The sequence below is a fragment of the Perognathus longimembris genome, chromosome 11, assembly GCF_023159225.1.
Source record: "Perognathus longimembris pacificus isolate PPM17 chromosome 11, ASM2315922v1, whole genome shotgun sequence".
Lineage (NCBI taxonomy): Eukaryota > Metazoa > Chordata > Mammalia > Rodentia > Heteromyidae > Perognathus > Perognathus longimembris.
The window spans coordinates 32,206,347-32,225,393 of NC_063171.1; positions in this window are offsets into that span (position 1 = coordinate 32,206,347).

A 19,047-nucleotide genomic window follows, 5' to 3' on the forward strand; every position below is an offset into this window, starting at 1 on the left:
TGTAATGGGGGTCCCCCCAGGGAGGGGACCACAATGTAATGGGGTCTGAGGGCAGGGGATCCCCCATCCCTCCAAGAGTCCACCACTCAGAGAGAGTCTCAAGTAAAAAGATGGATTTATTGGGGAAGTAAAAAGTATATTGATCCGCCAGAGTCAGAACCAGACTCGGGCGCTGGGACTGCGCGCCCCGGGCCACACTCGGGGTCGGGTTATAAAGGCAAATACCACATGGTCAAGCTTGTCATATGTAGGTGGCCAATGAGGTTACAATCTGCCTCATAGCAACTGTTTGAACCAACCTATCACTTTAGTTAGGCTTGGTGCATGGATTTGGCAGGGCTCACATGATGCAGGTGGATAGGCCTACTCAGGGGAGGGCACAGGTTTAACCTTGAGCTTTGCACTACTCAGGTGGTCAAGCAGTTTACACAATCTTACCACAGCAAAGGGGAACTTCCCTGGATAGGGCTGGGGAGATCTTAGTGAAGATGGAGTTGGCTTCTGTTCTCTTTAACTAATCTGAGATGGAGTCAATCTGACATCCCTCAACAGCCAATGATGGTGCTGTCCAGATCTGACCTCCATATTACACTCCTGAGACCTGTGCCTTCACATCTACTAAAAAAGCAAGTCTCTATACTGCATACATACATCCTGGCCTCCAAACTACTATTGTAAACTATGCTCTGGCCCAGAGCCAGTGCTGAGAAGTGAGGTATTCATGGTAGGGGGAGATGCATCTAAACTGACTGCACTGGAGCCTGCCTTTCCTCTCATAGTGGGTCAGGTCACCTCAAGAGGATTTGTATCTATAGACAAGAACAATAGACTTCTTGTAATTAAGAACTAAGGCTTTAGTACAAAGCTGATCAATAAAGAGACAATCCTACTTGAAATGCCTCACCATCTTAATTGGCTTAACACTTACATCAAGGAGAGTCAAAGAATAATTAGTCCATGAGATGGGCTGTGGGGGTCAAGAAGGCAGTGTATCAACAGAGACTGTCAGGACCTGAGTAGCACCCTACACACACACACACACACACACACACACACACACACACACACACACACACACACACACACACGCCTCTTTACCATAGTCCCTTAAAGTTATAGCACTCCAGAGAAACAAGTTTTCAGCCTGGGAACCCAGAGATCTTGAGAGCTGAAGGAAATCTTGGAGCTCCTGGGAGAGACCCATTGAAACCAGAAGAACAATTCCCTGCTCTCTGCCCATGAGAAAATAAGGTTCTTTAGAGCCTACTAAATTCTCTGGCTCTGCTTTAGATTTGTCCCTTGGATCTGCCTCAACTCTTCAACAGCACTGATTGTTCGCTAGCTTAAGTCCTCACTGCATAGTCCCAAAGTAGCCTCCCTGCCTCTTTCCCTCCAGCCTCCCTACTCTTCAATGCCTCCCCAAATTTACTTTTATTCATTCTGGTTTTTGCCCTTCAAGCAATGGAATTTAGGGCCTCACATGACCTATCTAAAGCACAAATCTGATCATGTCAGTTTCTCATCCCCTATCCTCCAACTTAAAATTACTCAGTTTATGGATTCAACAAACCTCCTATGAACATGGAGGTGTTCCTGGAACACAGAGCAGATGAGCAGAGAGCAAAGTTTTGCCCAGATGAAGATTAGAATCCAGCAGGAGAAAAGACAATCAAACAATTGCGCGTGCGCACGCACGCACACACACACACACACACACACACACACACACACACACTGATTTTGTGCTGTGAAGAAGAGGGCCTGTGAGAACCTCTTTCAAAAGCTCAATCTAGTCCTGGAGGTCAATAAAAGTCTTGCTTTCAGAAACAGAACATGTGATTGGCCATAGGAACCAACACAAGGCCCCACATGGTGCCAAACACCTATAATCCCATCATTGGAGAAGTTAAAGCAAGGAGAACTTGAGCTAAAAAACAGCCTGCACTACGCAGACCTTATTTCAAACAATACAAAACAAAAACAAAAATGTATCAATAAGGCCAGTTCTTCTTACAATTTATCAATAGACCAACAAAATTATTTAAAGGAGCACAACAGATACATTTGAAAATAAAACAATAGACTGTACTACAGTACAAGATTTAAGACAATAGAAGTAGAAAAGCAGAATAAATAGGGAACAAATAAATGGGAATAAGGAATAGGCCAAACTCCACAATAGTAAGAGCATTAGCTCATGCAACATTTGTTGGGCATTGTAACAACAAATGATTTTTTTGCTGGGAGTTATAGACCAGGTACAGGTAAGGCAAGAAGGAGACAGGTACATCCCATAAGAAGAACAACTTCTTACAAAGCTCACTGCTAAGGGGAAGTATGGGTATAGAACTTTATTTCTTTTTTTTTAAAAAAAATTTTTTTTGGCCATTCCTGGGGCTTGAACCCAAGGCCTGAACACTGTCCCTGGCTTCCTTTTGCTCAAGGCTAGCACTCTGCCACTTGAGCCACAGCGCCACTTCTGGCCATTTTCTATATATGTGGTGCTGGGGAATTGAACCCAGGGCTTCATGTATACGAGGCAAGTGCTCTTGCCATTAGGCCATATCCCCCAGCCCCCTAGAACTTTATTTCTATGCTGAGAAAGAAATATTACTTATATCCATTCAGCAACTGCTTATTTTGTTTTCTAATCAGAGAAACAAATACCAAGGAAGTCACAAAGAAGTGACATGCATGATCCTCTGCTTAATAGCCTATATATTGATATATTGTCAGATAAAACAGACCAGTATGTAAATATATACCACAGTAAATTTTTTTTAGTCAAACACAAGAACAAAAAAGTGCAAAGAAATTCCTCCTGGCAAAATGGGAAGACTTGGAAAAGGTCATACTAAGTGAAATGAGCCAGACCCAAAAAAACATAGACTATCTGCTTCCCTCATTGGTAATAATTAGTATATGTCTAGAATAATCCTAGCAGAGGATCACAATAGCTCAATGACTATGTACACATGACCATATAAGATGATGCTAAACAAAATGAACTCTAAAATGTGGAAAGAAGTGGGGTTTTTTTTACATTGCTGTTGTTATATTTTAATGTGCTATGTGAAATTATTTCTTTTATATTGCATTTTTATTCCCTATGGTTTAGCCCCTGTTGTCACTGTTTTTGATTTCAGTACCCTGAGTATTGTATATACATTTATGTTAATTAGGGAAGGGAAAGTGAGCATCAAAATGGTGAGACAAAGCATAAAAGGCAAACTAATGCAACAGCAATATTTACAAAACAGTATGTTGTAAACTAACTGTACGACTTTGGGTGGGGGGATTGTGGAGTAGGGAAGGTGGGAGAAAAATGAGGAAGGAGGTAACAAGTTTAATAAGAAATGTACTCATTACCTTATGTATGTAACTGTAACCCCTCTATACATCAGCTTGACAATAAAATACATTTTTTAAAAATTCCTCCTGGCAGAAAAAAATCTGAGTGCTTCACAAAAGAGGAGGATATTCCTTGAAGTATGGGAGGATGGAAAGGAATTTAATAAGTGGAAATATTAGGAATGGAAGACGGAGAACAGGGACACAAACATTCCAGATGAGACTAAAGGCACGGGGAAGTAGAAGACTTGTTTAGGGCATGGTAATTTGACTTGGAACAGTGGAAAATAAAAGTTGGATGGTAGATGGAAGCAAGCCATGCAAGATTTTGCCTGCTTGGCTAAAGAATTTAGGATTTGCAGGGGTAACATTGCGCAAGATGCATTGTACTTATAAATATATTTGTTGAGTTGAAACTCCTTTGTAGAGCTACTTAAAAACAAAATTTTTAAGTTACAAATTTGGATTTGCTTTGCAGGCAAAAATTAAACAGCAAAGGTTTCTGAGCAAAGTAACAACTTCCACATTGCTGTGCATTACCAACATGAAGCAGGATAGGCTGGGGAAAAGTCATTTAAGAACTGAGTTGACCATGTTATGGAAACAATTGCTATATCACAGTTGTAACTACTTTCAACGTCCCATGTGTATCTGTAGCTTCTATTATTGATGATGTTCTTGTATCACCTTCCTGTGGTTGTACCTACACTATCTCTGTAATGTTATCTGAGTATATTGGAAACCGTGTATACTGGTATTGGAAGTAGGAAATTGAAAGGGAATACCAAATTTGAGAGACACAGGGTAAAAAAAGACAAACAACTACAAAAGCAATACTTGCAAAACTGTTTGGTGTAAGTGAACTGAACACCTCAGGGGGGGAAAGGGTAAGGGGGAGGGGGGAGGGGGGTATGAGGGACAAGGTAACAAACAGTACAAGAAATGTTTCCAATGCCCAACGTATGAAACTGTAACCTCTCTGTACATCAGTTTGATAATAAAAATTTGAGAAAATATATAAAATAATAAATAAATAAATAAAAACTGTTTGGTGTAAGTGAACTGAACACCTCCGGGGGGGGAGGGAAAGGGGGAGGAGGGAGGGGGGTATGAGGGACAAGGTAAGAAACAGTACAATAAATGTATCCATTGCCTAACGTAAAAAAAAAAAAAAAAAGAACTGAGTTGAGAAAGATGGGGAGAACAATAGAAGGGATGGTGATCAAAATGTATTGTACTCATGATCTGACTTGTTGAATTCAAACTCTTTTGGACAACTACTTAAAGATGATAATAATAGAAAAATAAAAACAGATGCAATTGCAAAATCTGAGTCAGATAGTCTCAGGCTTCATACAGGACAGAGCAGTGGGGATGAAAGGATGGGGGAGTTCTGGTGGGCACATCAGCCATGTGAGGAATGATTACCTCTCATGAAGATATCAGTGGGTCAAGACCTGACTCCACCTCTAACCCACAATGCCTATGAGACCTCTACCCTTCTCTGCCTTGAGATTGTTCCACTATGAGTTGCTGATAGTATCAGCAGAAACTGGGAAAAATAAGATTCATCCAACCGCATAAAGTATTTGCAACTCACTGTTCTAAGGGTACCCTAAATCCACAACAATCTCAGTAGTTCCAAAATAAAGCCAATTCTTTTAAAGTAAAAGGATTAATGGATGGTTATTTTGGTGGGCCCTTGCTGCCTTCTTAATATTGACTGCTTCAACTTCATTATTAAGGAGGGTTTTCTTTCTCAAAGTTGAAAACCAAAGAACTGAGAGCCATCACAGACTAAAGTGAGCATCAAAGCAGAATGCTTCCATACCTAAGGTGCCATTAACACACAAGACACTGTCAGAATCCTCTGATTTCCTCTGTATGCAGATTCTCAGTCCTTTAGTGTCTAAAATACACTAGATCAGAATTCCCACTAAGGAAACAAATAGGTCTTCCCTGTCTACCTGCCAGATCCTCACCACCTACGACATGCAGGCATTCAGTTGTTCAGTGGGAGGGTGAACTACCATGTTCAAGGGAGTATACATGCCCTCAGTTAGTTCATAGTTAAACTCCCCTTCCATGAAGCTGTTAAAGAGTTAGTTCAATCAGACCTTACCAACAACCAAAGAAAAAATGTTCCATTAATCCAAGCAGAATTTTCTTGGGGCACGGGGTGGGGAGGGAAGGGAGAGAAAGTATACATTGAAATATGTATGTACATATGTGTGTGTATAGTTTTAAATTTCAAGACTTTATGTCTTTCATATTGCCTTCTTTCTGGCATATTCTTATTTTCCTTAAAGTACTGTTCATATATACATCTAAAGCAGAAAAGTGTCATACTAATGTATCACTATTTGATCAGGATTCTTGCCTATAGGTGACAAAATTCTGTTCAAACTGTCTCAAAGGATAGAAAAGCAAAGGTCTGGGCTGCAGTCAAGCATGACTAAATTCATGCAAACAATGCCAGCAGAAGTAGTCTCTCTCAATCTCTTGGCTCTCTTTTCCTGCCTTAGCTTTATTTGCAGCTGGACTCTCCTTGAAAGACAACAAGAAACATCAAGTACAAAGCTTGAATGTCCACCATTCTAAAAACGCACTAGTAAAGAAGAAAGCTTATCTCTCCTAATAGAACCACTCAAAGTCCTAAAAGTGTCCTCGCATTGGTCAAACCTGAATCACCAATTGACTAGTCCCAGCTGTGAAGAAAGAGAGACGTGATCAGCCTTACTTGACCCACAGAGAATATAGGCAGAGAAAGACTAGGAAAGAGATCCAATGCTAAAATAAAATCAGATGCTACTATTAAAAATGGTAAGCAAATGCTGGAAATACTGGCACAACAGATGCCATTATCTCCAGCTGTCTAAAGTAAGAGTGAATAGGGACACATCTGATAGGCTGTCAGGAACTGATTAAGCCTTTTGCCACTATTGATACTACATATGTCAGTGATAACAGATGTGACCCAGTGCCAGTGAACAGCTGCAGGGAAGGCGCCAGCAGAGCCTCAATCCATCTTAGAGCCTAAGGGTTCCCTCAAGTCAGCTCTGCTACATGAGATGATGGAACTGACTCAGGCACTTTTCAAGTTACAAAAGTTGCTCTCAGATTCAACAGATATATTTGAAACTGTTTTATGACCACAGTTAAACCAAAGGAAACTAAGGGGGAAAAGCGAGGATACCACTTCGTGCATAAAACTCAGCCATACAATTAACAGAGCCCACATTAATCACACATCAGTTAGGCCTCACTGGTTTGATAGTTACTCGTTGGCAAAAATAAACTGATCCTGATAGGCAAAGAAGGTTGATGCAAAGACAGCTTAAAAGACTTAAATGTAGGACTTCTATCATTAATTAATCATGTAACCACATTCTTTGTGATTTTTGTGTGATATTTAGTAATTGGGAATTTTTTAACATTTCTCTTTTCTTAACTTTAACTCTTTATCACACCCAGTATTTCTTTATCTAGGTGATTCAGTGGGAGATGCGATATATTTAAAAAACAACAATAAATCCTTGTCCTTGTGGATTACTTTGTACTTCATAAAATGGCTCACTAGAGTCTTTCAGCAGCCTTTGGAGATAAGTGGAACAAATATTCTCTCCAGTAAATACTGGGGTTCTTGGCACAGAGTTAGCCGCTAGTGGTTGTCAACAGAACATGATTGTCTTGCAAGAAAAAAAAGTTACTTTGCATTGTGATGGTGGAGCATGCAGAGTTCTTGCTCCAGAATATGGCATACATAACTGGAAGTACCTAGTCAGAACAGAAGGACCCTTGACTGTAAAGACATTAAATATACCTGAGCGTAAAAGGAAACACTCCAGGCTTATGAACAATAATCTATGGAAAGTGAAGAAAAGCAATAACATAGAAAACCCAAACAGATGTATCTCATAAGATAATAAGAAGTATTTTAATAATGCCTTACATTTGTATTGTGCTATAGAATTCTCCATCTCCCCTTGAAATATATTAACCCACTTAGTCCTGAGTTTCTTTAAGACCCCTACACTGGCAACTCCATGATTTTGAGAAATGCTATGGAAAAGAAGTTGGCTATTGTATTGCTAGGACATCTCCCATGTCTTTCTCATGATTTTAGCTCTTCCTCAAAGCTGAACATACATTAAGTAGATGCAGAAAGTGATTATTTGTTTTAGTTATAAGAATATTGATCCATTGAGTTAATGCTAATTAGGTTTCTGCATGATTCTGTGGTCTACTATTAGATCTACAATCCTTAACGATGACAGGGGTATACAAATGAAGGCAGCTGAATTCATTCTGGATCACTTACTTACACATTTTGCAAAAACCCTTTCAAGAATACATTGCAAAGTTCTACAGTGAGGTGGAAAGGCAGAAAGTTACTGCCCTGAACCTTGTGTGCAATTGGTAAGACATGGAAGACAAGCACTACAGCAATCACAGCAATACTAAAAATAATAGTGAATATTTTTTAGCATATACATAGGCTAGATACTGTGCCAAGTGCTTTCCGTGTATTATTTCTTATAATGCTCACCATAATCACCAAGATAAGTGATTATGGCAATATAATGACATTTGTAGACAAACTGCAGACAAAATTATGCAAGCCATTTGTTCAAGTTCACATGGCCCGTTAGAGGAACACTGACAGCCTGTGTTAGGCTCATTTATATCATGAATATATATAGTCATGACAAGGGACCAAGTTCGGTGACAATGTCACCAATGGGCTGGATGCTCTACTCAGATAGAAATCATAAACATCCAAGAAGTAGCTCGTCTACCATTTATAGCCCTGACCCCTGGAGTGCCAAAGGCTTATGCTCTAGACTGACATTCTCACAGACTAATATCTCCAAGTCCTGGCAACTAGAGACATATAGTTCCGAGCTTTAGAAGTCAGAGCTCTGGGTGCCCAAATCTGAGGTTTATTGCTCTGGGCAGTAATTACCAATGGCCCAGTACTCAGCAGCTGGTGACATCCTCAACTTCAGCAGCAGCTCAGGGCAGCAGCAGTATTCAGCAGGCAGCACTTGCTAGTGTTGTTTGTCAGGTCCCTGTAACTCCTCTGGCAGCCAGGTCCCATAGTATCTGATCTTTGGCTCCTCACTGCCATCCACCATCACCACTGACTCTGTTTCCCTACTTCTGCCCTTGCCATTGTCTGGAATTCTCCTACTGCTGCCACTTGGCTGCTCTCTGTATGTTACCAGCCCAGCACTTTCCATTTATAATAAAAAGTAGGTAAAGAAAAGACGTCTCAAGAGAAGCCTCATATTGAGACTTAATGCCACAAAACCAAATGCAGCACAGGAAAGTGACTCCCCATGATTCACAAAGTGAGATGAAGAGCCTTGTTATAGAGCCAAAAGAGTATGTGGGAGCATGACTGTAACATGCAAATAAAGGATTGTACCAATCAGAGTACCACTTCCAGTTCTACTAATCCTGGGCCTCAAATTGAACCAATCACAAGCTTCCTGTTCAGTCATGGGACAGTAGGGGCACTCTCATGGCCTGAGTGAGAATAGCTGCGGCTAGAGCAGAATCACTCTGAGTTCAGCCAGGCTTGTCTTAGAGTAATGTCTCCCAAGGTTGCTACTATAGGTTGTCTGTATCACGTGGGCTGGAGTGAGGCCTCCTGAAACAGGAGGGATTATTATTGCAGTGATTCCTTGCAGTTGCTAGAGTGTTCTTAGTGTGGTCAGCAAAGTGTACAAACAGTTGGGCTTCCATGAGAACAATCTGGCCTATTGCCAGAAATGGATCTACTGACAGTTTTCTGCTCAAAGCTGCCAGACATAAGGGGAGAATCTATCTGTTGCCATTCAAAGCCTGAAACACCCACTCAAGTGGTTATGCTCATTCACAGAAAAAAAATCATAAGGTACTGAGGATAAAGACTTAAAGAAAGCTCAACACAAAATGAACTGTATCAGCAGCATTTAATTCTGAATTAAATAATGCAGTATTTAAAATGCTTAGCAGCATTTAATAATGCTCATAACAGTGGTTAACTTCTGTCTCTGTGCTCTCTGATCTGTCTCACCAGTACAAGAAAAGAAGCAGTAAAATATCCTCAAAGGACTGAGCTCAGCATCACAAGACAAAAAGAGCATTTAAGTTAAGACCCTGTGGATTGGAAGCATGTTTCCAGCCAGCTAGAAAGGGTGTCCTGAGTGAAGATAACAGCACAGGTGTAAGCACAGCACAGAAAGAAACTGTGGATCCTATGATATTCATTAAGTCAGAATGGCCTTGGGCACTGAGTGGAGGTGGCTGAAGAGTAGAAGACAAGTAGGAAAGATAGAATGTGAATGTCATGCCTTAATTATATAAGCTATCTATGTTATTATCTTGAATATGAGACAGATCTGTAACTTAATTTTATAATTTTTTTCCAAGAATTTAATACTTTTTAAAAATATTTTTTCTTATTTATTGTCAAAGTGGTTACAGTTTCATACATTAAGCCTTGGGTACATTTCTTGTACTGTTTGTTACCTCCTCCCTCATTCCCCACTCCCCCCTCCCCTTTTCCCTCTCCCCCCATGAGTAATTTTATAATTTTGTCTTACAATTAATAGGTCTCTGCCTGAATAATGTCAGCATAAACTTGGCTTTAGTTAGCCAGGACCTACTTTCCTTGGTGCTACTGCTACTTCTACTGCTGTTAGGTCAACAGTTTCTCAACCAAAGACTTCAAGGGTGGAGGAATGAGGGAGGAGGTAACAAACAGTACAAGAAATGTACCCAAGGCCTAACGTATGAAATTGTAATCTCTCTGTACATCACTTGAACAATAAATAAGGAAAACATAAAAATTTTTAAAAATTAAAAAAAAAGACTTCAAGGCCATGTGTGTTTGGGTCCTGTTTTCAATCCTGAGGGAGATTTGAAAGATTAAATATTCTATGAAACCTAAACTAATCAGTTTATTCATGAATTTGGGTTTGTCAAAATGTATGCTTATTCTACGTAATCATAAATGTGTATAAATATCAGCAATTTTAAAAGACTGGATGAAAGTACACTCATATCTTAAGGGTTGCATTTATATTTTTTATTTTATTTTTATTTGTTGCAGTGCCAGTGATCAAACCCAAGGTTTTGTACCAGAGTACCACCACTGAACTATAGCTCCAGCCCAAGAGTTACCTCGATGTTCTAGAACATGTTCTGGTTTTTGCTTTTTCAAAATTTCCATAATGAGACTGTATCAACTAATAATTCAAAAAAATTAGATTGCAGACCAGACATTTACTTATTTATTTATCTATTTTCATTTTTTTTTGGTTGGTTTTTGGTTGGTTGTGGGGCTTGAACTCTGGACCTGGGTGCTATTCTTGAGCTCTTCAGCTCACATCTAGCACTCTACCACTTGAGCTACAGCTCCACTTCCAGTTTTTTGATGGTTAATTGGAAATTAAGAGTCTCATGGACTTTCCTGCTCAGATCTCAGCCTCCTGAGTAGTTATGATTACAGGCATGAGACACTGGTGCCTGACAAGACCAGACATTTAATTCAAAGTAATGGATGTAACTAGTTCAAAAGTCAAATTTTACCAAAAGCCTGTATTTTGTTCCTCTACTGTCTACCTTCGAAATTTTAAATTATAAACATTCACTATGACTTCTTATTTTCGTCTCTCATCATCTTAGTGGGTATGAAGACAACACTGGTGTTCTACATTTGCTTTTACCTCTCTAGTTCCTATCTTCAGCATTCTGATCTTACAGCATTCAAGTTAGTAATATTTACATTTGGTTCTGTCAATATAATAAAATTTTCATGCTTTATTAGTTCACTCTAAACTCTAAAAACTAAGCAGGGTGCCGGTGACTCATGCCCATAATCCTAGCTACTCCGGAGGCTGAGATCTGATGATTGCAGTTTGAAGCCAGCCCAGACAGGAAAGTCCATGAGACTGAGCTGTGTGGCTCACAGCTCACTAGCCTTGAGCAACAGGAGCCCAGGGACAGTGCCCAGGCCCAGAGTTGAAGCCTCAGAACTGGAAAAAAAATTTTTTCTCAAATTTTTATTATCAAACTGACGTACAGAGAGGTTACAGTATCATACGTTGGGCATTGGATACATTTCTTGTACTGTTTGTTGCCTTGTCCCTCATGCCCCCCTCCCTCCCCCCCTTTCCCTCCCCCCCAGGTGTTCAGTTCACTTACACCAAACAGTTTTGCAAGTATTGCTTTTGTAAGAACTGGAAAATTTTTTAAATAAAATCTAAAAACTAAAAAACAAAAAAAAATGAAAAAAGAAGTAAAATATGTAGTTAATGTCTCAGAATTTTTGATAGCTTTCTGAGTAACAAATATATTACTAATCATTAAATATTAACTATTAAAATCTTTCTAATGATTTTTAAAGCCCACTGCTTCTGTAACTATGGTGGTATGCTAATAAATACTGAACAACTTCCTGTCCGAATTTTTAAAAAATCTAAAAACTAATAACAGTATTTACCTGGTTGTGTCTTTATAAATATGATTCCTGGTAGAGCCAAGAATTATCCATATAATTTCCTTTTAGCACATGCTCTTGTTTTTCCTGATTGTAACCAAATATAGAAACTTCCATTTTAGGAAATCCACTTCTCCCTCCAGAACTCTGCCCCTCCCCATCTCCCACCTTCTTGCTTCCACCTGGATTGTTTGTTCTGTCAGGGTAGTGGATTGTGGTTGAGTGTCTTAAATCCATTCCGCCATAGATGAACAGACTGAGAGGAGAGTTATATTGTCAGTGAAGCATTTCCTGATTTCCTTCCCTAAAATTCTGCCTCCATGATTCTTCCCGTCCACACTACTGCTTAATTTCCCTATAGTGCAAATAATATTTTCTGAGCCCTTGAATGCCTTAAAATGTTTTGATTTCTTCTATTAAACTTCGCAGACAAGTTTGAGAGATTCAGGCTTCTAGGTTGAAAACCAGTGCCTTAGAAATCTGAAGGCATCAAACTGCCTTTTACCATCTACTGTACCTGATGGGATATTTGGAGTTTTATTCTGGGAAATAGTATAGCCACATTTTAGAAAATAAAGTAAAAAATTATATATGTATATATGTACATATATACATGTATATATATGCATACATATATGTAGGACATCTGAGTACCTTTTCATTTCAAATGAACAATGAAATATTTGTGATATTCTAAAAACAGTTGCCCATGGACTTGGTGTGTCGAATTTAACATTTTATCCCCTAACCATATAAGTGAAGTTTTTTTGATGTATATATCCTTGAAGTTTTAAATTTTGACAGTATTTTAGCCCTAAGTTTTCTGTGTTAAGAAAATAATACTTGTGATATCAGTACTGACTGAACTTTGAGAAATAGAGTCTGATTTTTGTTGACAGCTTTAACTGGTTTATCACCTTTTCCTGACAAAGGTCCCAGCCCTCTGTCACATTAGGTTTGAGGAAGTAGAGCCAGAGCAAAGAAGTAGAACGTTGCATCAACCTTTAGAGTCTGAAAGTAATTATCAGAGCAGAAGCGTGGGAATACCAGTCTACTCCAAATAGGGCCTAATAGCCTAGTTGAATTAGCTGGTTTTAAACTTGCTACCTAACTTGCATTTTATGCGAACATCAATAAACAACCTCAGAAAAGGGTCAAAAGTTCAGACTGAAAGAACCTTGTTTTGTAAGAGGATATATTCTGTACACATCCTGAACTTGCCATGTGATGACTGATGCATCTGTGACCAAGCAGAGATGTGATTTTCTTGTGAAATACATATCACTGGAGGTTATTTCTGAGTGAAATAACCAAAAAGTCAGTGAAGAGACAAAAAGAAACCGTGGTAAGATCAGATAAGGTAAAAATAAGCCTAGGAAATTAGGAGAGCTACAGCCAGGAAAGAGTTAAAAACATGACTTTAGAATCATTACATTATACATAGTATTCTAGTTGAGGATTAGGGGTGTAACTCAGTGGTAGAGCACCTACCTAGCATATGCAAGGCCCTAGATTCCATCCCCAGCACTGAAAATAAGAAAGAACAAAAGAAAAAAAAAAGGGTGGGGAGCGTAAAGGGGGTAAGGAGGGAGAGAAGAAAGGAAAGAGGAAAGGAAAAAAAGAAGAAAAGAAGGAAGGAAATGGTCTGGGAATATGGCCTAGAGGCAAGAGTGCTTGCCTCATATACATGAAGCCCTGGGTTCGATTCCTCAGCACCACATATATAGAAAAAGGCCAGAAGTGGCACTGTGGCTCAAGTGGTAGAGTGCTAGCCTAGAGCAAAAAGAATCCAGGGACATTGCTCAGGTCCTGAGTCCAAGCCCCAGGACTGGAATAAAACAAAAAAAAAAAGAAGGAAGGAAAAAGTGAAGAAAGGAAGTCATCTAGTCTTCACACACACACACACACACACACACACACACACACACACACACACACCATTCTAATGGTGACGAGATGAAGGAAGAAACTTGCCCAGAGTTATGCAACTCAACTAAACCAGCTCTCCTGATTTCTACATGAAGATCTTTTGCACCACATCTCTATTTAGTCATCTTGACAATATGTGATCATATTAAACCTCTTCTTCAGTGACTCCTCTCATAGGAGTAACTTTACCAACTTCCCCATTACAGTGTAGCATAACAGCCAGGGGGACATTTCAAAGGGCCTGGAAAAGGTTCCCCTAACCAAAAACATTGCCTGTACCTACCTGTCTATATGCCTGAAATTATACTTTGAAAATATCTGTTGAAATGAAAATGCTTGTCTTTAGCATTTTACTTGGATCTTTGTAGAAGCTCCTTAACAAAGAAAAGTTTGATGGTACATAACACAGGACAAATGCGTTTTGATTGGCTAGGGGTTGACTGATTAGACAATGACCTGAAATGTATTAGGACCCATCAGGTACAAATGGCAGCAGGTGCATACTACCCTACCATCATTTCATATAAGAACAAAGCAACAGATTGCTTTGTGCTCTAATCATTCTCTTGTCATCAGATTTCACACTTGGTGCCTGATGTCACAGTAAGATATTTTAGAAGACCTAGCTTCCTTGATTACTTGAATAATTCACATTTTGTGTCTGAATATGGGATGTTTTCAACTGAACAAAGTCCCTTGAAATGACAATTTTGATTCAGCATCAAGAATTGCTATGACTGGACTCAAACTTGAAAGTGTGACTTGCCATCTGTGAAGGTCATTTGCCTTTGTTTCCACTGTGGCCAAAAGTTAAGGAAATCAAGTCTAAAACATGCTCACAAGAGCTGGGAATGTGGCTTAGTGGTAGAATGCTTGCCTACCATGCATGAAGCCCTGGGTTCAATTCCTCAGTTAAACAGCACATAAACAGCAAAGGCTGGAAGTGGCTCTGTGGCTCAAGTGGTAGAGTACTAGCTTTGAGAAAAAAGAAAGTCAGGGACAATGCTCAGACCCGGACTCCAAGCCCCAGGACTGGCAAAAAGAAAAAAGTGCTCACAGTATGTGTGTGTGGGGGGGGGGTGTATGTGAAGGGGTGTATGTTTGTGTGTGTGAGTGTGTGTGTGTGTGTGTGTGTGTCCAATGAAGAGGTCATTTTTAACCATAGAAATTAATGCACACAGCTTTTAAAACCCTTAACTGTGACAAAAGAAAAAGAATCTTTTAATAAAATGTTTGATTGGATAATTGGTTGGTTAGTTTGTTTTAAAGGTAAAAGGAACTTGAGAATTTCCATCCTCATGGCAGAATGTATTAAAACTTCATCCTATTTATCTGCTTTAAGGTGTTTCTAATGTTAATGTCAACAAGGAGTCTGCCCAAGGTTACCTGGGAAATTGGTCAAAATACTAGGATTAATATGGCTCCTGCCTCAAAAGCCTAACCACAGAGTTCCACTATGACCCAGCAACCCTACTTCTGGGCATTTACTCAAATGACCACAAACAAGGCCATACTAAAATTACCAGCACAACCATATTCATTGCAGCATTATTTACCATAGCTAGGATATAGAACCAACCCAGAAGCCCCTCAATAGATGAATGGATCAAGAAAATGTGGTACAAATACACAATGGAATTCTATGCTTCCATAAGAAAGAATGACATTGCCCCATTCATAAGGAAATTGACTTGGAAAAAAATCATATTAAGTGAAGTAATCCAGACCCAAGGAAACATAGGCTCCATGGTTTCCCTCATTTGTAATAATTAATATATATGTCTAGAATAGAGTCTAGCAGAGGATCACAACAGCTCAATAGTTTTGTATGTATGCCATAAAAATGATGCTATTCACAATGAACAATAGAGTAGTTTGCTTTTTAGTGTGCTGTTTGCAGTTATTTCTTTTTTCTTTCATTTTTACTTTAGTTTATTCCCTGTTGCCACTGTTTTTTATTTTGGTACTTTCTGTCTTGTATATAAGTTTATCTGATTTGAGGAAGGGAAAGGGAATCACAAAAATGGGGATTCACAAAGGGTGAGCTGATGCAATAGCAATACTCACTGGACACTACATGGGAAATTAACTTTATAGCTTGAAGTGGAGGGGACTTGGAGAGGTGGACAATGGGAGAAAATGAGTTTGAAAAGAAATGTACTCACTACCTTACATATGTAACTGTAGCCTTATGTACATCACCTCTACAATAAAGTAAAAAAAAATTGGCTCCTTCAACTCTTTGTTTGATATCCTATTGATATCCTATTTGATGCCCTTTATGATATCTCTCTCCATTTGCAAATGTTCTTCATTTTCAGTGGGTCGTTACAGAATCCAGTGTGCATGTGTGAACAGAGTCAGAAAAAAATGTAAAGTTCTCATGAACATGGCAGGAATAAGTGAAGCAATGACTTCACTAAGCACACAGTTTCCATAGGCTAGGCACCAGGGTAGAACTTTATGGATAAGTTATTTGACCTTCACAACAACTATGTAACATAGGTAACATTATTGCATTTCTTTCATAAAGAAATTGAGGCTCCAGTACTTTAACTTGCCCAATATCAAACAATTAGCAAGGACAAAATTCAAGGCCTGAACCACCTGATTGCACCATCCCATGGAAATAGTATAGATTTAATATCAATAACTTAAAAATATCATAACACATTTCCCAAAGGCTGTCATATTAAATTTTCTGTTATTTCTTTTTCAGAATATCCCTGTGTAAAAGTAAGACAGAGAACACCATCTAGGTGTTATGGGGAAATGTAAACACACACACACACACACACACACACACACACACACACACACACACACACACATCAGAAAAGGAACTACCAGAGCTGAGGCCAGCTTAGTGACCACATTTTCTGGAAGGAGCCTTAGGAGAGAGATTCAGTTCTCGATCATTTTTAGCAAGAAGCACCTGGTGTCCAGGGAAAGAAAATAAACCTACTCCATCAAAATGCTGAAACAAAAGCCTTCAAGCTGCTTTATCAGAGATCTAGATGACAGGATTCATAAGTAATAACCAAGGAAACTATTTCCAACTCGAACAAATTCTTTAAAAACTAGGTCTTGACCACTACTGAACATCTTCCCTCTTCAAAAAGCCCTATAGTAAGACTCTTGAAATCTGTTAAATAAAAACTACAGGAGGTTATTGTTTCAGACTAAGCTTCTGCACTAGGCTTCAATAAACCACACAAAAATTAAAATGCTAAATTTGGCCAAGCAGGATGCTTTGTAATTGATATAAATACGAAAATGCCTATACCTTGATCCTGATACAAAAAGAAAAAAGGCCAACTAGACTTTATGTAATCATTATTTCCCTGTAGTTGTCTCTCTGTTTTTAACTTAAATGGAAAGTAACTTTGAAATCATATTCAGTTTTCTCTGAGTGTGTGTGTGTGTGTGTGTTTTCTTTAAGGCTTTTTTTACCCCACATGTTCAGCTTAGCTCATTCTACTTTATGGAATAAAAGGTTCCTAATTTTAGAGTCAAAAATAAAGCCAATTAAGATCTTTAAATTGGTAACTTTGTACTTTGACAAATCATAGGATTGTTTGGTGTGATATATGATTTGCCTCAGGGGGTAAAGAATAAACATAGATAGATACCACACCCTCCTAATGCATTCATGGACTAATTTTATAAGTACATATTCATCAGTGAAGGAAAGGTACCAATAGTTTGAATAAGAAAGTCATCCCAACAAATGGTCCATGTCTAAGTCTTCACTAAATACACTGACAACAGGGCTTTTTTTGTCCTGTTGATCTTATCTGTACTCATCATCATTACTTAAAAGTTAATTTTAAGATATATTTCTACTCGGGGGGTTGGGGAGGGAACCGGGAGGTAGAGGAAGGTTGGAGAAAAACAAAAGTGGAGGTAAAAAGTTTGATAAGGAATATCCTGTAACTGTAACCCCTCTGTACATTACTTTGACAATAAATAAATAAACAAATAAAGAATTCAAACTAAAAAAGATATATTTCTAGTTGTCACTTTTACAGACTATTCTTTTGTCTATATGCGCAGTTTTTCTAGTGGGGGAAAAGCTGTGTTCCTAAAGTCTCATTTTGAGATACCAGGGAAAGGTTTATTTTAGTTTGAATATAATAAAAGAATACACCTTCTGGTGTTTGTTTTTTTTTTTTAACTAAAATGTCTCAGGTAGGATTTTGCTTACAATTTAGTGGCAAGAATTATGTCTTATTTATCTTGGTATCCCTAGCACCTATCATAATGTCTGACACATAATACGTGCCTAATAGATCTTGCTTGCAGATTGATTGACATTATCCAGACTCAGATTGTCTACCACCTGTGTGCCAATCCTCAAAAGAAAAAGAAAAGATATACTTACAAAATCTACTTAATTTAGAAGAATAATTAAAATCATACTATATAACCAGTTCTGAATTCCCCAGGGAAATGCCTCAACTTTTACATTTTTAAACCTTTGTTGGGGATTCAGCTTGGCCTTGAAGGGAGAAGGGCGATGAGAGTGCTCCCGAGATGCTGCCCTTCCTCTAGCCCTGGGGCAGTGTGGAAGTTAGCCACACCTATCTCCTTCTGGGTCTGGAACCAGAAGGAGTAGCTTTGAGACCAGCCCCCCAACTTCTCTCCAGCGAGCACGTGTGCCCCCCTTTCGCGAGCTTTGCCCAGAGGGTGAGACTATAGGAAGTGGCATTAGCCCATGAGGGGGTCCTAGGGAGCTGCTCTTGGATGGACAAGCTCACCGGCCTATCACCAGTTCCTGGTCTGTCACCCCCTTTCCTCATGGCTGTAAGCCATTCCCTTATTAAACCAGATTGCTCTCTGAAACGACTCCGAGATCCGTACACACCTGGCCTCCTTGGAAGGTAAGGAGGGAAGAAAGGGTCTAGCTCCGCCACGTGCACCTGAGGTGTGCCAGTGTCCCTTCACTCCACCTTGGCCGCCCGCAGGTCAGGCGGCCAGGAGAGAGGGTGAAAAGGGGAGCACTGATAAGGGAGTAAACTTAGCATCCCTGGACCCAGGGAAGGTAAATCTAGCCCGACAAACCTTTAGCACATTTTGTAGTTTTTCTGATTTTAAGAAACTATTATGTTGTTGACATCTAATTCTCTAGACCAATCTATAAAATCCATGTATCCTAATGTAGAAGAATAGCATTCAGGAGTGTTATAAGACCATCTTCTTGTTGTAGTCAATCATATCTAATTGGGAACTTCAATTTTCAGTTTCAATCTGAGATGGCAGAAAGATCTCCTCTG